This window comes from Bombina bombina, chromosome 3, assembly GCF_027579735.1.
Source record: "Bombina bombina isolate aBomBom1 chromosome 3, aBomBom1.pri, whole genome shotgun sequence".
Taxonomy (NCBI): domain Eukaryota; kingdom Metazoa; phylum Chordata; class Amphibia; order Anura; family Bombinatoridae; genus Bombina; species Bombina bombina.
This window is the reverse complement of record NC_069501.1, coordinates 889,029,906-889,048,940: the sequence shown is the minus strand read 5'-3', so window position 1 is coordinate 889,048,940 and position 19,035 is coordinate 889,029,906.

The following is a 19,035-nucleotide window of genomic DNA, read 5'->3' as shown; positions in this document are numbered from 1 at the left end:
CCATAGTAGTAGAGGTTATTGATCTTTTGAGTTGTTGTGAAGGAATCTGATTATCTGAGTCTAAAGCAGAATGTAGTTGTGACGTGAACTCCGGTAAGAGTCCTAGAAACTTCTCTGAAGGAATTATTGAGGATGGGGATTGAGGGATTGAAGGGCTTCGTTCTCTGTGGGATAGTGCATCTGCCTTTCCATTTTTTGATCCAGACCTGTAGATTATTTGGTAATTGAATCTACTGAAATACAGACTCCATCTTACTTGTCTTACTGATAAGGTTTTGTTTCTTTGAAGGAATTCAAGATTACGATGATCTGTGTAGATGATGATTGGCATCTCGGTACCTTCCAATAAATGTCTCCAATGTTCGAAGGACCTTTTTATTGCCAAAAGCTCCTTTTCTCCTATCGGGTAATTCATTTCTGGTGGAGACATCACCTTAGAGTAGAAAGCCACCGGATGGTGAGGATCATTTAATTTTTTTCTTTGGGAAAGGACTGCTCCCAGGGCGTATTTAGATGAATCAACTTCTAGGATAAATTGTAGTGAAGGATCAGGAAATCTTAGAATCGGAGCTGTAGGGAAAGAATTCTTTAGGAAGTCGAATGCCTTAATAGCATGGGAATTCCCTAGGTAAGGTATGCTAGGACTTGTAAGCTGAGTAAGAGGTTTTGCTATTTTAGAGAAGTCTTTAATCCATTTCCTATAATAATTACTGAAGCCCAAGAAACATTGTAGTTCTTTCCTGCTAGTGGGTTGGGGCCAGTTCTTCACGGCCTCCACTTTATTCTCCTGCATCTGGATGCCTTGAGGGCTGATGGTGTATCCGAGGAAAAAGGTTTCATTGGTGTGGAAAACGCACTTCTCTGGTTTAGCATAAAACCGATGAACTTCAAGTCTAGCTAGCACCCACTAACATGTTTGACATGATCTTCCAAATTCCGTGAGTAGATTAGGATGTCGTCCAAATAGTCTACTACACAAGTATCCAGCAGATCTCTAAAAACATAATTGATAAAATGTTTGAATATAGCGGGTGCATTGGTCAATCCGAAAGGCATTACTAGATACTCATAGAGTCCGTATCTAGTTTTGAATGCTGTCAGCCACTCATCCCCCTCTCTGATGCTTACAAGATTGTAAGCTCCCCTCAGGTCTAGCTTGGAAAAGATGTTTGCGTGATCAAGGGGCTCTATTAGTTTGGGGATCAGAGGCAACGGATACCTATTTTTGATCATTATCTTATTTAATTCCCTATAATCAATAATCGGTCGAAGGGTAAGATCCTTATTTCTCATGAAAAAGATCGGTCGAATAAAACCTTTTCTCAAATTTTCCTCAAGGTACTTCTTCAGATGATCTAGTTCGGGTTGACATAATGGAAAAAGGTGTCCACAGGGAGGTGATGTGCCGGATTTAAGGTCAATAGGGCAATCGTAGGAACGGTGAGGTGGTAAATTTTAAGCTTCTCTCTTGCTAAACACTTCAGAAAACCTTGCATAAACCTTAGGAATAAGAAGAGGTTATTCATTTGCTTCAGTGAGTTGCATTAAAGGAAAATGAGTGTAACAGGTTTGTTAACAATATGATGAGTTGAGTTTCAGTTGCAAAGTTTTCCAATCCAGCTCAAGTTCATGTAGTTGAAGCCACTGAAGACCTATAACAATAGGAAATAAAGGAGATGAAATAACATTAAAGCAGATATATTCATGATGAAGGTCTAAGGTTGTTACTAGGATAGCTATGGTGTGATGAGTAACAGGACCAGATAAAATCTCAGATCCATCAACAACACGAATGGACACAGGAGTTTTCTTTTGCACAAGTGGAATTTTATTTTCAAGTACAAGAGTTTTGTCAATATAGTTTCCGAGAGCCCCAGTGTCAACGATGGCTTCTTTCTTCAAACGTTTTTGGTCCCACTGTAATAAAATAGACAGAGTACAGTGAACAGGTTTATCATGTATAAAAAGAGAACTCAGAGCAGAGGGTGACTTACTGTTCTTGTTCTTCTCCAGTATAGGACAGTCTCTGACAGTGTGTGTTGGACTACCGCAGTACATACATAAACCTTTGATTTTCCTTCTACGTCTCTTTTCTGGGGTTAAAGGTCCTCTTATAAAGCCTATCTCCATAGCTTCTGCATTGATAATGGATGGAGTCGACTGTGTAGGAGGATGAGTAGGGTTCACAGGTTTTTGTAGTATAGTTCATTGTGTTGCCGTTCGGTTTTCCTTTCTCGAAGTCTTCTGTCAACCTGCATGCTCAACCTTATTAAAGCTTCCAGGGAGTCTGGAAGATCGGTACGGGCTAATTCGTCCTTCACAGCTTCTAAGAGTCCTAGCCGAAACTGGATCCTTAAGGCTACTGTGTTCCATTGGGAATCTGTGGCATATTGTTTAAACTCTGTTATGCATAGTTGAACTGGACAATTTCCTTGTTTTAAATTCCTCATCGTACTCTCTGCGGTAAGTTGTAGGTTATTATCCGAATACAGTTCATCCATGACAGTGAGGAAATTATTTAGTGAGGATAGTATAGGACTGTCTTTTTCATAGAAAGAATCAGCCCAGACCCTGGGTTCACCTCTGAGAAAAGAAATGAAGGTTTAAACCTTGATCCTATCATTTGGGTAGGTTTTAAATTGAAAGTTAGGAGGCAGGAATTTTTAAATTGACGATATACACTCCTGTCTCCATAGAATAAATCCAGAGGGGATATTTGTGGTTCAGGTGTGTGATCACTTGCAGATGCTTTATTAGTGACAGAGTCTCTTATGGCCTTCCTGAGGATCTCATTCTCCACTTGCAAATCCCTCAATCCCTGGCTTAATTGATCCACATGCTGGGAGAGGTTATAGACAATTTGGGGCAAGTCTGCTGGATCCATCCTAAAGGCTTAGTTATTATCTAAGCCAGAATTCCTTTGATCTCAACTGCAAACTAATTACTAAATTTAGTAGATGTATCACTTAGCAAAATGAGCTATTTATCTGAATAGATCGTGAATGCTAGAGAAAAGTGTTTTCTTTAATTTAGTTACACGTTGCTGTAGTATAGGGTATCTTGATGTTCACAGTCCCTATAGTAAAGCCGTGTGCAGATGGAGTTAGTATGTAGCTGTTATAAAGCTATGTGTTATATCGCTGATTACAACTTGTGATAACCTTCTGCAGACAGAGTTCAGGGAGACACTTGATACAGTGATCAGCAGGAGACCAACAGCTTCTAAACTACGCTTCTGGTGACGTAGCGAAAGTAAGCTCTGTTCGGAGCGAATAGGATTCCCTGTGTAAGGAGGTGTGTTTGATCCGCGTAACGGCAGTGGTCTTACCGATCTTCCGATATACCAGCCTGTGGTATAATTTCTTCTTGTTGTAAGTCTTGGATATTTTAATTAAATGAGAGACAGCACGTAGGCTGTGCAAAGCAAACTGATGATGATCACAGCAACTCCGGAATTTTCTTCAGTGCATAGCTGCAGTTTGGAGTGGTATCTGTAATAAATCCTTATGAGTAGTTATCGAGTGAAAATATCTTTTATAGACCAGAAGGTTTCAGTCAGCAATTCTCTTGTGAGAGATCACTAGCAAGGCTGAGTTCAGCGTGTAAGCAAAATAGCTAAGCACCTGTTTAAGGTGTGGAAGATAATTAAATAGGAGAAGTGGGTAGTAACAAGGTTTGTCATGTGATGTAAAGGAAGAAAGGAAAAGCTGGAATGGAATCCTTACATTTTGCTTAAAGGGACATAATACACTCATTTTTTCTTTGCATACATGTTTTGTAGATGATCTATTTATATAGCCCATAAAGTTTTTAAAAAAAATCAATGTATAGTTTTGCTTATTTTTAAATAACAGTGCTCTGATTTTCAGACTCGTAACCAAGCCCCAAAGTTTTATGTGAATACTGTCAGCTACCTTCTCCAGCTTGCTCCTGTTTGTGTAAAGGGTCTTTTCATATTCAAAAGAAGGGGGAGGGGGGAGTGTCTTATTTGCCACTTGCAGTGCTCTTTCCAGCTACCTTTTCAACAGAGCCAAACTGACAGCTTCTAAGTAAGTTTTTAAACAGTTTTATACTGGATTTTTATATCAGTATCTCTGCATCTTATTCTTTATAGTAGTGTCTATTACATGCAGTTATATGAAAATGAGTGTATACTGTCCCTTTAAGGTTCCAGATAGTATTGCTGATACCAGGATGTCTGGAAAGGGGATTGTCATGAGCCCATAGTAACAATTTAGATCGGAGGTGTTCAGGAATAAAAAGTAGACCAACAGGAGGTTTGCAAGTGGAAGGAAGGTCCTTTTGAGCAGCTTGTAATTCTTGTAAAGTAGTGACCAATAATTGAGCTATGGGCCTCTATTTAACAAAGTCTGGCAGACCTGATCCGACAGTGCGGATCAGGTCCACCAAACCTTGCTGAATGCGGAGAGCAATACGCTCTCTGTATTCAGAGACTCACGGCCAATGGGCCCCCAGCAGGGAGGTGTCAATCAACCCGATCGTACTCGATCGGGTTGATTTCCGGCGATGTCTGTCCGCCTGCTCAGAGCAGGCGGACAGGCTATGGAGCAGCGGTCTTTGTGACCGCTGCTTCATAACTGCTGTTATAACTGCTGTTTCACGGGCCGTCAAGCTCCTTTCAGAGATTGATAGATAGGCCCCATGATCTCATGTGGATGGAGAATATTGCCAGATTCTGGAGAATTAGTGGATTGAAACTGCCTTGTCAAAGCATCAGCCTTGATATTCTTTGTGCTGGGAATGTAGGATAAAACATAGTTGAACCGAGAGAAATACAAGGACCATGGAGCTTGCCGGGAATTTAAACAATTGGCTTTCTGGAGGTAAAGTAGATTCTTATGATCAGTAAGGATCGAGAAGGGTTGAATGGTACCCTCTAACCAATGTCTCCATTTATCTAAGGCCATTTTGATGGCCAACAACTCCTTGTTGCCCACATCATAGTTTAATTCAGAAGAGGCGAACTTCTTGGAGAAGAAACCGATGGGATGAATCTTGCCAGACTCAGGAATACGTTGAGAAAGGACTGCTTCTGCAGCTACTGAAGAAGCATCCACTTCCAGGATAAACTGGTATTCAGGATTAGGATGATGAAGAATGTGTGCAGAAGCAAAAGCCTTTTTTAGAGAATCAGAAGCCTCAATAGCATCTGGGGACCAATCTTTGCAGTTTTGCCACTTTTTTGTCAGGGAACTAAGGGGTGCCGTAATGGTAGCAAAACCTTTGATAAACTTCCTGTAGTAACTGGTGAAGTCCAGGAAATGCTGGAGTGCCTTAAGGGAGTCAGGTCTAGGACATTCAATAATGGCTTTAAGTTTAGTTGGATCCATTTCAAAGCCAGTTTTAGATATTACATATCCTAGGAAGGGAACAGAGTCCTGGGGAAGGAACATTTTTCCATCTTATCAAAAAGATGATTATCTCTAAGGCGTTGAAAGACTTTTCTGACATGGGATACTTGATCTTGGTAGTTTTGTGAAAAGATGAGGATATCGTCAAGGTAGATGATAACAAAGACATTCAAATAATCCCCGAAAATCTCATTCACAAAGTGTTGGAACACTGCGGGGGCATTGCAGAGCACAAAAGGCATGACTAGATATTCGTAATGCCCAAAGCGGGTATTAAAAGCTGTTTTCCATTCATTCGGATGAGGTTGTATGCGCCACGATTTGGTAAATATAGTGGATCCTTGCAGATAAGTGAGCAATTCAGGAATTATTGGTAACGTTTAACTGTTCTTTACAGTGATCTAATTTAGACCTCTAAAGTCTATACAGGGTCAAAGGCCTCCGTCCTTTTTTTCCACAAAAAAGAAGCCAGCCCCCACAGGTGAAGAAGAAGGTCTTATAAAACCTCTAGCCAGGTTATCTTTGATATACTCTTCCAGGGCTAGGTTTTCGGGTCTGGAAAGAGGATGTCTTGCCACAGAGCAAAGGAGTTCCAGGGAGCAAGTCTATGGGACAATCGAAGGGACGATGTGGTGGAAGGCCTTTTTTTTTGAAAATACATCAAGAAAGTCCAGGTAGGAAACAGATAAGGAGCTAGAGGTTTCCGTAGTGAGTGATATGGTGACTGGACATTTGACTGGGCTATGTAAACAGTTGATCAAATATGAAGAACCCCAAGAAGTGAGTTCACCTCGTGCCCAAGAAAACGTAGGGTTGTGTAACTGTAGCCAGGGGAGACCCAATATTATGGGAAATTGGGAAGTCGGAATGACATCAAAACTGATTGTTTCAGAAAGGAGAACTCCAACAGAAACTAGTAATGGCTTGGTAAAAAACTGAATGAGTCCAGAACCCAGTAGATCACTGCTGACAATGGAGGCTTTGACAGAGTGCCCTTTTGATCATAGAGGTATCCTGTGTGTGGTTACAAAGGTAGAATCTATAAACACACCTCCAGCACCGGAATCAATGAGGCCTTGAGTATAGAGTTTGCGATCTCCTAGGTGAAGAGTCACCGGCACAAAGAGTTTATTGTTGAGGGAAGAGAATTCAATTTGGCTTAACTCAGTCCCTTGATCTGGAGTTAAACACTGGCTTTTACTGGTCTGGTGGGACAGTCCCTCAACAAGTGTCCCTTAAGACCACAGTAAAGGTATAGACCAAGTGAGCGTCTTCTCTGGCATTCGGTCTCTGTTAGCTTTATGGTACCAACTTCCATAGGTTATGTTTGATCGGTAGAGGTAGAAGCAGGAGACACAGGATTGGAGAAACGGGGTGCTAAATGAAATGAAGAGCGAGATAAAGGCTTGAGAGTTCTCTCTCTTTCTTGTTGTCATTTGATATACCTAGCATCAAGTCTGATACAAAGATTGATAAGATCTTCTAGGGATTCTGAAAGATCCTGATATACTAGTTCATTTTTGAGACGTTCAGAGAGACCCTTACGAAAAGCCGCTCTAAGAGCTCCCTGATTCCAAGAGGTCTCGGCCCGCAAGTGTGCGGAATTCAATAGCATACTTTGCCACTGACTGGGTTCCCTGACGTTAGTCTAAAAGACCAGCTTACGCAGCTAAGGATCTCCCAGGTTTGTCAAAAATAGTCGAAAATACGGACAGGAAGGAATCTACATCTTGAAGTATAGGATCATTCTTTTCCAACAAGGGGGATACCCAGGCCAGGGCTTTTCCTTTCATCAAGGATATAAGAAATGTTATCCTAGAAGAAGGTGTAGTAAACAGCGCATCACTGTTGCGAAAATGAATGCGGCATTGGTTCAAAAAACCTCAACAGTCTTTGGGATTACCATCATATTTGTCAGGAAGGGGTATCTTGCCCTTGTGGAAGAGTTGCTGGAATGGCAGAGGGAGGCGAGGCCAGTGAGGTAGGGTTGGAATGTAATGGAGCAACCAGACTTTGTAGTAAAGCTGTTATCTGATCCAGTTTGAAGTCCAGGGATTTCAAATGTGTGGCATTGGATCCCAGCAATTGTCCCTGGTGGGCCACGGCCATGGATAGCTCAGCAGGGTCCATTTAATTGCCCGTTTGTTCTGTCAGCCATATAGAATCATTCCAGGATTAGGCCAAATGCTAGAATGATAATTTAAACACACGCTAGCACACTGAGAGGAAACCAGGACATGACCCACTCAGGAAAGAAAAAACAGTTAGTATGCAGGAAAAGAAAACTGTGTACTTACAGATTATGCAGCGTCACAGAACAGGTTCTGGATGAGATGAGGGAGTACAAGGTACAGAAAAGCAGGTTGATGATGTTCCATTTTGAGTGGTCAGGCAAAGCAAAGGTAAGTATCACTTTAAAGCAGGCAGAGGATGATCCGTTAGAATGGTCAGGCAAAGCAGAGGTCAGTATCACTTTAAAGCAGGCAGAGGATGATTCGTTAGAGTGGTCAGGCAAAGCAGAGGTCAGTATCACTTGAAAGCAGGCAGAGGATGATCCGTTAGAGTGGTCAGGCAAAGCAGAGGTCAGTATCACTTTAAAGCAGGCAGAGGATGATCTGCTAAGGTGGTCAGGCAAAGCAGAGGTCAGTATAATTTTAAAGCAGGCAGAGGATGATCCATTAGAGTGGTCCGGCAAAGCAATGGTCAATGTCCCTTTAACCAGGTTTAAGTAGGAGGCAATAGAGAGGTCAGGCCAAGCAATGGTCAATGTTCCTTTAAGCAGTTTTAAGCTGAGGCAATAGAGTGGTAAGGCAAAGCAATGGTCAAATGTCCATTAAAGCAGGTTAAGAGATTCTGCAGCAGAGTAGTCAGGCAGGCAATGGTCAAATCCTATCTCCCAGACAATTGTCTTCCCCACAAGCTAAGGAACTTGGTTACGTCATAATCCGATCATTGCCGTGTCGCTGCAGCTCCCGAATCTCTCTCTGCATCCATCGTGTCACGTTGCCTAGTAACTTGACGCGGCCTTCCTGTGTTATGCCCTCACATGTTACTGGCCTTTAAATCTCTGGCGGGACTTCTCTCGTTTGTCGGATAGCGTTGCCTGTTTCCTGCTTCTATTAGGTCAGTGAGTGTTTGCTCTTCTAACCTGCTTGTGGGGAAGACAATTGACTGGGAGATAGGATGTTGCCCAATGTTGCATTATTTGAGTATACACACCTAAAGCCCTTATCAACAATTTCTTTTAGAGTAACATCACCATACAGCAGGGGGAAGTTTTTTTTTTAATAATCTTACACATAGAATGATATTCTGATGAAAATAGGGTAATAAAAAGGGGCTGATTTTTATCCATATCTTTCTTCTTAGTAAGAACTTCCTCCCTGCTGCTAGATGTAACACACTTTTCAATACTATTAACTAGCCCAGATGAGTAACCTCTATTTGTTTAGATGTTTTTTCATGTTATTGCACTCGTCTAGATAATCTTTCTCTCTAGAGCAAATTCTCCTAACTGTAGTGAACTGGCCTTTGGCAATCCCGCTTAAAAACATACCTTGGGTGAGCACTTCTGGCATGCAAGATGGTGTTGACAGAAATTGGTTTACGGTAAAGCTTAGAATGAACACATTGCTCAAATAAATCTCCCACTAAGGTGATATCTAGGAAGTTTATGCTAGTAGGTTCCCATTTGCAAGTGAATCTGATTCCAGCCTCACTATTATTCAAGAAATCCACAAATAGCTTTGCTTGCCCCTCATCTGTCTTCCACACAAAAATGAAATTATCTATGAATCTTCTGTAGAACTGAGTGGAGGCAAGGAAAGGATTACTATCTACATAAATAAAACAACGTTCAAACCAGCCATGAACGTATTTGCGTATGCAGGGGCAAATTTAGCCCCCATGACGGTACCCCATTTTTGCAGATAAAAAATATCCTCAAAACAAAAATAATTGTGCTCCAAGAGAAACTGCATAACCCTTAAAACAGTGTATAGATTCTTTATCCATTCCTCCACTCAGTTCCACAAAAAAATCTCCAAACTCCTATCGTATGGTATGCTTGAATAAAGTGATGTTGCGTCAGTGGTTAACCAACTATGACTCTCAGACCAGTTAACGTCTCTTAAAAGTTAAAGAACATGTGTGCTATCTTTGATATAGCTTGGTAAACTCTGGACAATGGGCTGTAAAATGGCATCCAGCCATTCCGACAGTGGCTCTCATAGAGACCAAATACCTGCCAAAATTGGACTACCTTTTACATTGTCAATGCCTTTGTGAACTTTTGGAAGGTGATGGAATATAGGGGTTATAGGATTATCAACATACAGATACTTAGCAGTATCATCATTTATCCAATTGTCTAATAACAATAGACTGATTGTCACAAAGATAAATTAAAGCTTCCTTTTCTAATAAGGACTGTTATGGTATAACCCTGATATCGAGGGTTAATACCAGATGAAAGATGCCCTTAATACGGGATTAGCAACACACGACCCCAGTTAATACACTGAACAGGAAAAATACACAAAATCCTTCTCTCCTGGAACAGGCAAAAGAATAATCCAAAGTAGCAATTCCCCCCAAACATGAGGCCAAGCTCCATCTTGAGGGTAAAACAGGAATCAGCCAGAGCTGTGGGTTTAATGTTCTTAAATACACATTTTCACACATTAGTACCACCCACAGGGTTTTGTAAAACAACCAATAAACACATACAATATTCTCAGACACTCCCACACAAAATCCTCCCCTCTGCCTGTGATACAATTACCTTACACAATGGGTGATGCAATTACCTTACACAATGGTTGATGCAGTTACCTTACACAATGGTTGATACAATTACCTTACACAATGGTTGATGCAGTTACCTTACACAATGGTTGATACAATTACCTTACACAATGGTTGATGCAGTTACCTTACACAATGGTTGATACAATTACTTTACACAATGGTTGATGTAATTATCACAGACAGAGAAATACAGTTCAATTGCCATGGAGCCAAAGTCTTTCATTATACAAATGGGTACATGGCATAGCTATCTGGGGTATCACTGTTCAAATAGGTAGGGTGACCATATTGCCACTTTAAAAAGGGACACATATGAAAAACACATATGTCAGGGCTGTTTTCAGGGCTGTTTAAAGAAATGTTTTGTATAAGAACCCTGACATATGTGTTTTTCATATCTGTCCCTTTTTAAAGCAGCAATATGGTCACTGAATGACCTGGCTTTTGTGTCTTTGCAGGGGAAAAGTAAGCATTTCAACATGGGGCCATAGTCTAAAGGCAGCAGGCGGGCAACCAGGCTCCTCCAATGCACAGTGGCGAGATTGGTCTCGTCACAAGGACAAATTAGGTTGTGCACCGGCTTTGGATTGTTTCAATGTAATTAACTCATCAACCACCTTTTTATGAAAAAGCTCAAAAGTCGTCCCCTGGCATGAATCGGATAAAATCTTGAACTTAATTTAAATTTTGGAAAACTACTTTTGTAGCTTGTATCCCTAAGCATTCCTACTGATTCAGCCCCTTAATCTTCCAAAGCCTGTACATCTCTTACATCTTGAAAAGAGAAAACATCAGTAGTACTAGCTAAATAATTTATATTATCATCTTGTGTGGATATTGGGGAGAGGGAGGACTGAGTTCCAAAATATTTTCTCATTGTTAGTTTCCTAATAAAATTATTAAGATCCAACACAGTTTGAAATAAATTGAATGACTTTGTAGGGCAAAATCCCAAACTTGTAATCTGGCCCTAAGGCTTTTAAATCTTGCCTGGACTCTTAAGGGGGTAGTTATCAAGCCGTCAACCTCAAATACTCTGGAATTCCGCAGCGTATTTGTGGCGAGGCAGATTCGCCTAAGTTATCAAGCCCTAGATACCGGCAAAAGTAGAATATAGTGACATAAACTTCGATCCACCGGACTCAGTCCGACATAGATCGATTCTTACGTCACTCCAGATGTTCCGCACACAAGTGCGGCACAATCTGACTACTTTTGCTAGTTATCAAAAAACTAGCAGGTACGCTCGGCACTTTTCCGGCCCAGCGTACCTGGTTTTCAATCCGCCGCCCTGGAGGTGGCGGATCCCATAGGAATCAATGGGAGTCTGACCATAGCGAAAGTTCATGTTCGCTGCTGCCAGACATCCCATTGATTCCTATGGGAGATGTCTACACCTAACACCCTAACATGTACCCCGAGTCTAAACACCCCTAATCTGCCCCCCCCTACACCGCCGCAACTAAATAAATGTATTACCCCCTAAACCACCACTCCCGGAGCCCACCGCAAGCTATACTAAATATGTTACCCCCTAAACCGCCACTACCGGAGCCCACCGCCACTCTAATAAACTGATTAACCCCTAAACCGCAGCTCCCAGAGCCCACCGCAAGCTATACTAAATATGTTAACCCCTAATCCGCCGCTCCTGGTCCCGCCGCAACTAAAATATATGTATTAACCCCTAAACCGCCGCTCCCAGATGCCCCAGCCCCTACATGATACCTATTAACCCCTATCCTGCCCCCCTATACCGTCGCCACCTATAATAAATGTATTAACCCTTATCCTGCCCCCCACTACACCGCCGCCACTGTAATAAAATTATTAACCCCTAAACCTAAGTCTAGCCCTAACACCCCCTTAACTTAAATATTAATTAAATAAATCTAAATACTATTTCTCTTAACTAAATTAATCCTATTTAAAACTAAATACTTACCTTTAAAATAAACCCTAAGATAGCTACAATATAAATAATAATTATATTGTACCTATCTTAGGATTTATTTTTATTTTACAGGCATCTTTCAATTTATTTTAACTAGGTACAATAGCTATTAAATAGTTATTAACTATTTAATAGCTACCTAGCTAAAATAAAGAGAAATTTACCTGTAAAATAAAAACTAATCTAAGTTACAATTATACCTAACACTACACTATTCTTAAATAAATTAATCCTATTTAAAACTAAATACTTACCTGTAAAATAAACCCTAAGATAGCTACAATATAAATAATAATTATATTGTAGCTATCTTAGGATTTATTTTTATTTTACAGGCATCTTTCAATTTATTTTAACTAGGTACAATAGCTATTAAATAGTTATTAACTATTTAATAGCTACCTAGTTAAAATAAAGAGAAATTTACCTGTAAAATAAAAACTAACCTAAGTTACAATTACACCTAACACTACACTATACTTAAATAAATTAATCCTATTTAAAACTAAATACCTGTAAAATAAACCCTTAGATAGCTAGCATGTAATTAATAATTACATTGTAGCTATTTTAGGATTAATATTTATTTTACAGGTAACTTGGTATTTATTTTAGCTAGTTAGAATAGTTATTAAATAGTTATTAACTATTGAATAACTACCTAGCTAAAAGAAATACAAAATTACCTGTAAAATAAATCCTAACCTAAGTTACAATTAAACCTAACACTACACTATCATTAAATTAATTAAATAAATTACCTACAAATAACTACAATTAAATACAATTACATAAACTAACTAAAGTACAAAAAATTAAAAAAAGCTAAGTTACAAAAAATAAAAAAAAATAAGTTACAAACATTTAAAAAATATTACAACAATTTTAAGCTACTTACACCTAATCTAAGCCCCCTAATAAAATAACAAAGCCCCCAAAATAAAAAAATTCCCTACCCTATTCTAAATTAAAAAGTTCAAAGCTCTTTTACCTTACCAGCCCTTAAAAAGGCCTTTTGCGGGGCATGCTCCAAAGAATTCAGCTCTTTTGCCTGTAAAAGAAAAATACAACCCCCCCAACATTAAAACCCACCACCCACATACCCCTAATCTAACCCAAACCCCCCCTAAAAAAACCTAACACTACACCCCTGAAGATCATCCTACCTTTAGTCGTCTTCAGCCAGCCGACCATTGATGGAACCGAAGAGGAGATCCGGAGCGGCAGAAGTCATCATCCAAGGGGCACTGAAGAAATCTTCCATCCGATGAAGTCATCATCCAGGCGGCGCTGAAGAAGTCTTCCATCCGGGCGATGTCATCTTCCAAGCGGCGTCTTCAATCTTCATCCATCCGGAGCGGAGCCATCTTCAGACGAGCCGACGTGGAGCCATCCTCTTCTTCCCGATGACTACCGACGAATGGATATTCCTTTAAGGGACGTCATCCAAGATGGCGTCCCTTCAATTCTGATTGGCTGAAATCATCTTCACAGCTTTATTGATAACTTAGGCGAAATTTTTGAGGTCCGCGGCCGCGATGTGAGGCGAGCTTAGGCGAGCGTATTGAACCGGCGAAAGCAGGTAAAGTAGACGGCTTGATAACTAGGCCCCTACGCCTTATCTAATAAAAAATTGCTAAAAAATTGTAGATAGCTCATTCCTTCCTAGGGTTCATCTACAAAATAAAATGTCACAGTAATATAATTTTACACTTCTGGTAATTGTGGTAATTCTGGTAATGACAAAATGACAAAATGTTTCTTAAACAATAAGTGCCAGATTACGTGTTGAGCGCAAAATATCGCTTATGCTAGAGCGATATTTCTGTTCAATTGAGTAATATGAGCGCATGCTAATGTGCACTGGTATTATGAGTTAGGTGCAATGTAAACGCAACCTCGTGTTTGCATTGCACGTAAGCATTCCGCTCATGAGAGAGTGCTTCCATAGGCTCCAATGAAAGGCTCATTTTGATGCCGTCAGTAGTGCAGCGATGGGCAGCAATTTTAAATATATATGTATATGAATATATACATATATATTTATGTGTATATTCACATATTAACACATAAATATATCTGTATATAAACAACATAATTTATGAAAGAACTTACCTGATAAATTAATTTCTTTCATATTATCAAGAGTCCATGAGCTAGTGACGTATGGGATATACATTCCTACCAGGAGGGGCAAAGTTTCCCAAACCTCAAAATGCCTACAAATACACCCCTCACCACACCCACAATTCAGTTTAATGAATAGCCAAGAAGTGGGGTGATAAGAAAGGAGCAAAAGCATCAAAATAAGGAATTGGAATAATTGTGCTTTATACAAAAAAATCATAACCACCACAAAAAAGGGTGGGCCTCATGGACTCTTGCTAATATGAAAGAAATGAATTTATCAGGTAAGTTCTTACATAAATTATGTTTTCTTTCATGTAATTAGCAAGAGTCCATGAGCTAGTGAGGTATGGGATAATAAATACCTAAGATGTGGAACTTCCACGCAAGAGTCACTAGAGAGGGAGGGATAAAATAAAGACAGCCAATTCCGCTGAAAAATAATCCACAACCCAAAACAAACATTTTAATCTTAATAATGAAAAAAAAACTGAAATTATAAGCAGAAGAATCAAACTGAAACAGCTGCCTGAAGTACTTTTCTACCAAAAACTGCTTCAGAAGAAGAGAAAACATCAAAATGGTAGAATTTAGTAAAAGTATGCAAAGAAGACCAAGTTGCTGCTTTGCAAATCTGATCAACAGAAGCTTCATTCCTAAAAGCCCAGGAAGTAGAAAATGACCTAGTAGAATGAGCCGTCATCCTTTGAGGCGGAGATTTACCCGACTCTACATAAGCATGATGAATCAAAGACTTAAACCAAGACGCCAATGAAATGGCGGAGGCCTTCTGACCTTTCCTGGAACCAGAAAAGATAACAAATAGACTAGAAGTCTTTCTAAAATCTTTAGTAGCTTCAACATAATATTTTAAAGCTCTTACTACATCCAAAGAATGTAAAGATCTCTCCAGAGAATTCTTAGGATTAGAACACAATGAAGGAACAACAATTTCTCTACTAATGTTGTTAGAATTCACAACCGTAGGTAAAAATTTAAATGAAGTCCGCAACACCGCCTTATCCTGATGAAAAATCAGAAAAGGAGATTCACAAGAAAGAGCAGATAATTCAGAAACTCTTCTAGTAGAAGAGATGGCCAAAAGGAACAGAACTTTCCAAGAAAGTAATTTAATATCCAGAGAATGCATAGCTTCAAACGGAGGAGCTTGTAAAGCCCTCAGAACCAAATTAAGACTCCAAGGAGGAGAGATTGACTTAATGACAGGTTTGATACGAACCAAAGCCTGTACAAAACAATGAATATCAGGAAGATTAGCAATCTTTCTGTGAAAAAGAACAGAAAGAGCTGAGATTTGTCCTTTCAAGGAACTTGCAGACAAACCTTTATCCAAACCATCCTGAAGAAACTGTAAAATTCTAGGAATTCTAAAAGAATGCCAGGAGAATTTATGAGAAGAACACCAAGAAATGTAAGTCTTCCAGACTCGATAATACATCTTCCTAGACACAGATTTATGAGCCTGTAACATAGTATTAATTACTGAGTCAGAGAAACCTCTATGACTAAGAATCAAGCGTTCAATTTCCATACCTTCAAATTTAATGATTTGAGATCCTGATGGAAAAAAGGGCCTTGAGATAGAAGGTCTGGTCTTAACGGAAGAGTCCAAGGTTGGCAACTGGCCATCTGGACAAGATCCGCATACCAAAACCTGTGAGGCCATGCTGGAGCCACCAGCAGAACAAACGAACGTTCCATTAGAATTTTGGAAATCACTTTTGGAAGAAGAACTAGAGGCGGAAAGATATAGGCAGGATGATAATTCCAAGGAAGCGACAACGCCTCCACTGCCTCCGCCTGAGGATCCCTGGATCTGGACAGATACCTGGGAAGTTTCTTGTTTAGATGAGAGGCCATCAGATCTATTTCTGGAAGTCCCCAGATTTGAACAATCTGAAAAAATACCTCTGGGTGAAGAGACCATTTGCCCGGATGTAACGTCTGGTGACTGAGATAATCCGCTTCCCAATTGTCTACACCTGGGATGTGAACCGCAGAGATTAGACAGGAGCTGGATTCCGCCCATACAAGTATCCAAGATACTTCTTTCATAGCCTGAGGACTGTGAGTCCCACCTTGATGATTGACATATGCCACGGTTGTGACATTGTCTGTCTGAAAACAAATAAATGATTCTCTCTTCAGAAGAGGCCAAAACTGAAGAGCTCTGAAAATCGCACAGAGTTCCAAAATGTTGATTGGTAATCTCGCCTCCTGAGATTCCCAAACCCCCTGCGCTGTCAGAGATCCCCATACAGCAACCCAAAACCTGATAGACTCGCATCTGTTGAGATCACAGTCCAGGTTGGATGAACAAAAGAAGCCCCTTGGACTAAACGATGGTGATCTATCCACCACATCAGAGAGTGTCATACATTGGGATTTAAGGATATTAATTGTGATATCTTTGTATAATCCCTGCACCACTGGTTTAGCATACAAAGCTGAAGAGGTCGAATGTGAAAACGAGCAAAGGGGATCGCGTCCGATGCAGCAGTCATGAGACCTAGAATTTCCATGCACAAAGCTACCGAAGGGAATGATTGAGACTGAAGGTTTCGACAGGCTGAAACCAATTTCAAACGTCTCTTTTCTGTTAGAGACCAGGTCATGGACACTGAATCTATTTGAAAACCCAAAAAGGTTACCTTTGTCTAAGGAATCAACGAACTCTTTGGTAAATTGATCCTCCAACCATGTCTTTGAAGAAACGACACAAGTTGATTCGTATGAGATTCTGCAGAATGTGAAGACTGAGCAAGTACCAAGATATCGTCCAAATAAGGAAATACCCTGTTCTCTGATTACAGAGAGAAGGGCACCGAGAACCTTTGAAAAGATCCTTGGAGCTGTTGCTAGGCCAAACAGAAGAGCCACAAACTGGTAATGCTTATCTAGAAAAGAGAATCTCAGAAACCGATAGTGATCTGGATGAATTGGAATATGAAGATATGCATCCTGTAAATCTATTGTGGACATATAATGCCCTTGCTGAACAAAAAGCAGAATAGTCCTTATAGTTAACATTTTGAATTTTGGTATCCTTACATAACGATTCAATATTTTTAGATCCAGAACTGGTCTGAAGGAATTCTCCTTCTTTGGTACAATGAATAGATTTGAGTAAAACCCCAGACCCCGTTCCAGAACTGGAACTGGCACAATTACCCCAGCCAACTCTAGATCTGAAACACATTTCAGAGATGCCTGAGCCTTCACTGGGTTTATTGGAATGCGAGAGAGAAAAAATCTTCTTGCAGGCGGCCTTACCTTGAAAACTATTCTGTACCCTTGTGAAACAATGTTCTGAATCCAAAGACTTTGAATTGAATTGATCCAAATATCTTTGAAAAATTGTAACCTGCCCCCTACCAGCTGTGCTGGAATGAGGGCCGCACCTTCATGTGGACTTGGGAGTTGGCTTTGACTTTCTAAAAGGCTTGGATTTATTCCAGAATGGAGAAGGTTTCCAAACGGAAACTGTTCCTTTAGGGGAAGGGTCAGGCTTCTGTTCCTTATTCTGACGAAAGGAACGAAAACGATTAGCAGCCCTGTATTTACCTCTAGATTTTTTGTCCTGAGGCAAAAAAGTTCCTTTCCCCCCAGTAACAGTTGAAATAATAGAATCCAACTGAGAACCAAATAATTTATTACCTTGGAAAGAAAGAGAAAGCAAAGTTGACTTAGAAGTCATATCTGCATTCCAAGTTTTAAGCCATAAAGCTCTTCTAGCTAAAATAGCTAAAGACATATACCTGACATCAATTCTAATGATATCAAAGATGGCATCACAAATAAAGTTATTAGCATGTTGAAGAAGTTTAACAATGCTATGAGTATTATGGTTTGACACTTGATGCGCTAAAGCCTCCAACCAGAAATTGGAAGCAGCAGCAACATCAGCCAAAGAAATAGCAGGTCTAAGAAGATTACCTGAACATAAATAAGCTCTCCTTAGAAAGGATTCAAGCTTCCTATCTAAAGGATCCTTAAAGGAAGTACTATCCGCCGTAGGAATAGTAGTACGTTTAGCAAGAGTAGAGATAGCCCCATCAACTTTAGGGATTTTGTCCCAAAACTCTAATCTATCAGATGGCACAGGGTACAATTTCTTAAACCTTTGAGAAGGAGTAAATGAAGTACCCAGATTATTCCATTCCCTAGAAATTACTTCAGAAATAGCATCAGGGACAGGAAAAACTTCTGGAATAACTATATGAGGTTTGAAAACCGAATTTAAACACAGTAGATTTAGTATCAAGAGGACTAGACTCCTCCATATCTAATGTGATTAACACTTCTTTAAGTAAAGAACGAATAAATTCAATTTTAAATAAATATGAAGATTTATCAGTGTCAATATCTGAGACAGAATCTTCTGAACCAGATAAATCCTCATCAGAAACAGACAAGTCAGAATGATGACGGTCACTTAAAAATAATTCTGAAATATGAGAAGTTTTAAAAGACCTTTTACGTTTACTGGAAGGAGGAATAACAGACAGAGCCTTCCTAATAGATTTAGAAACACATTTTTTTACATTAACAGGAACATCCTGAGCATTAGATGTTGAGGGAACAACAACAGGTAATGGATTATTACTAATGGAAACACTATCTGCATTAGCAAGTTTATCATGACATTCATCACAAACTACAGCCGGAGGAACAGTTACCACAAGTTTACAACAAATGCACTTAACTTTGGTAGAACCAGCATCAGGCAGCGTCTTTCCAGAAGTAGATTCT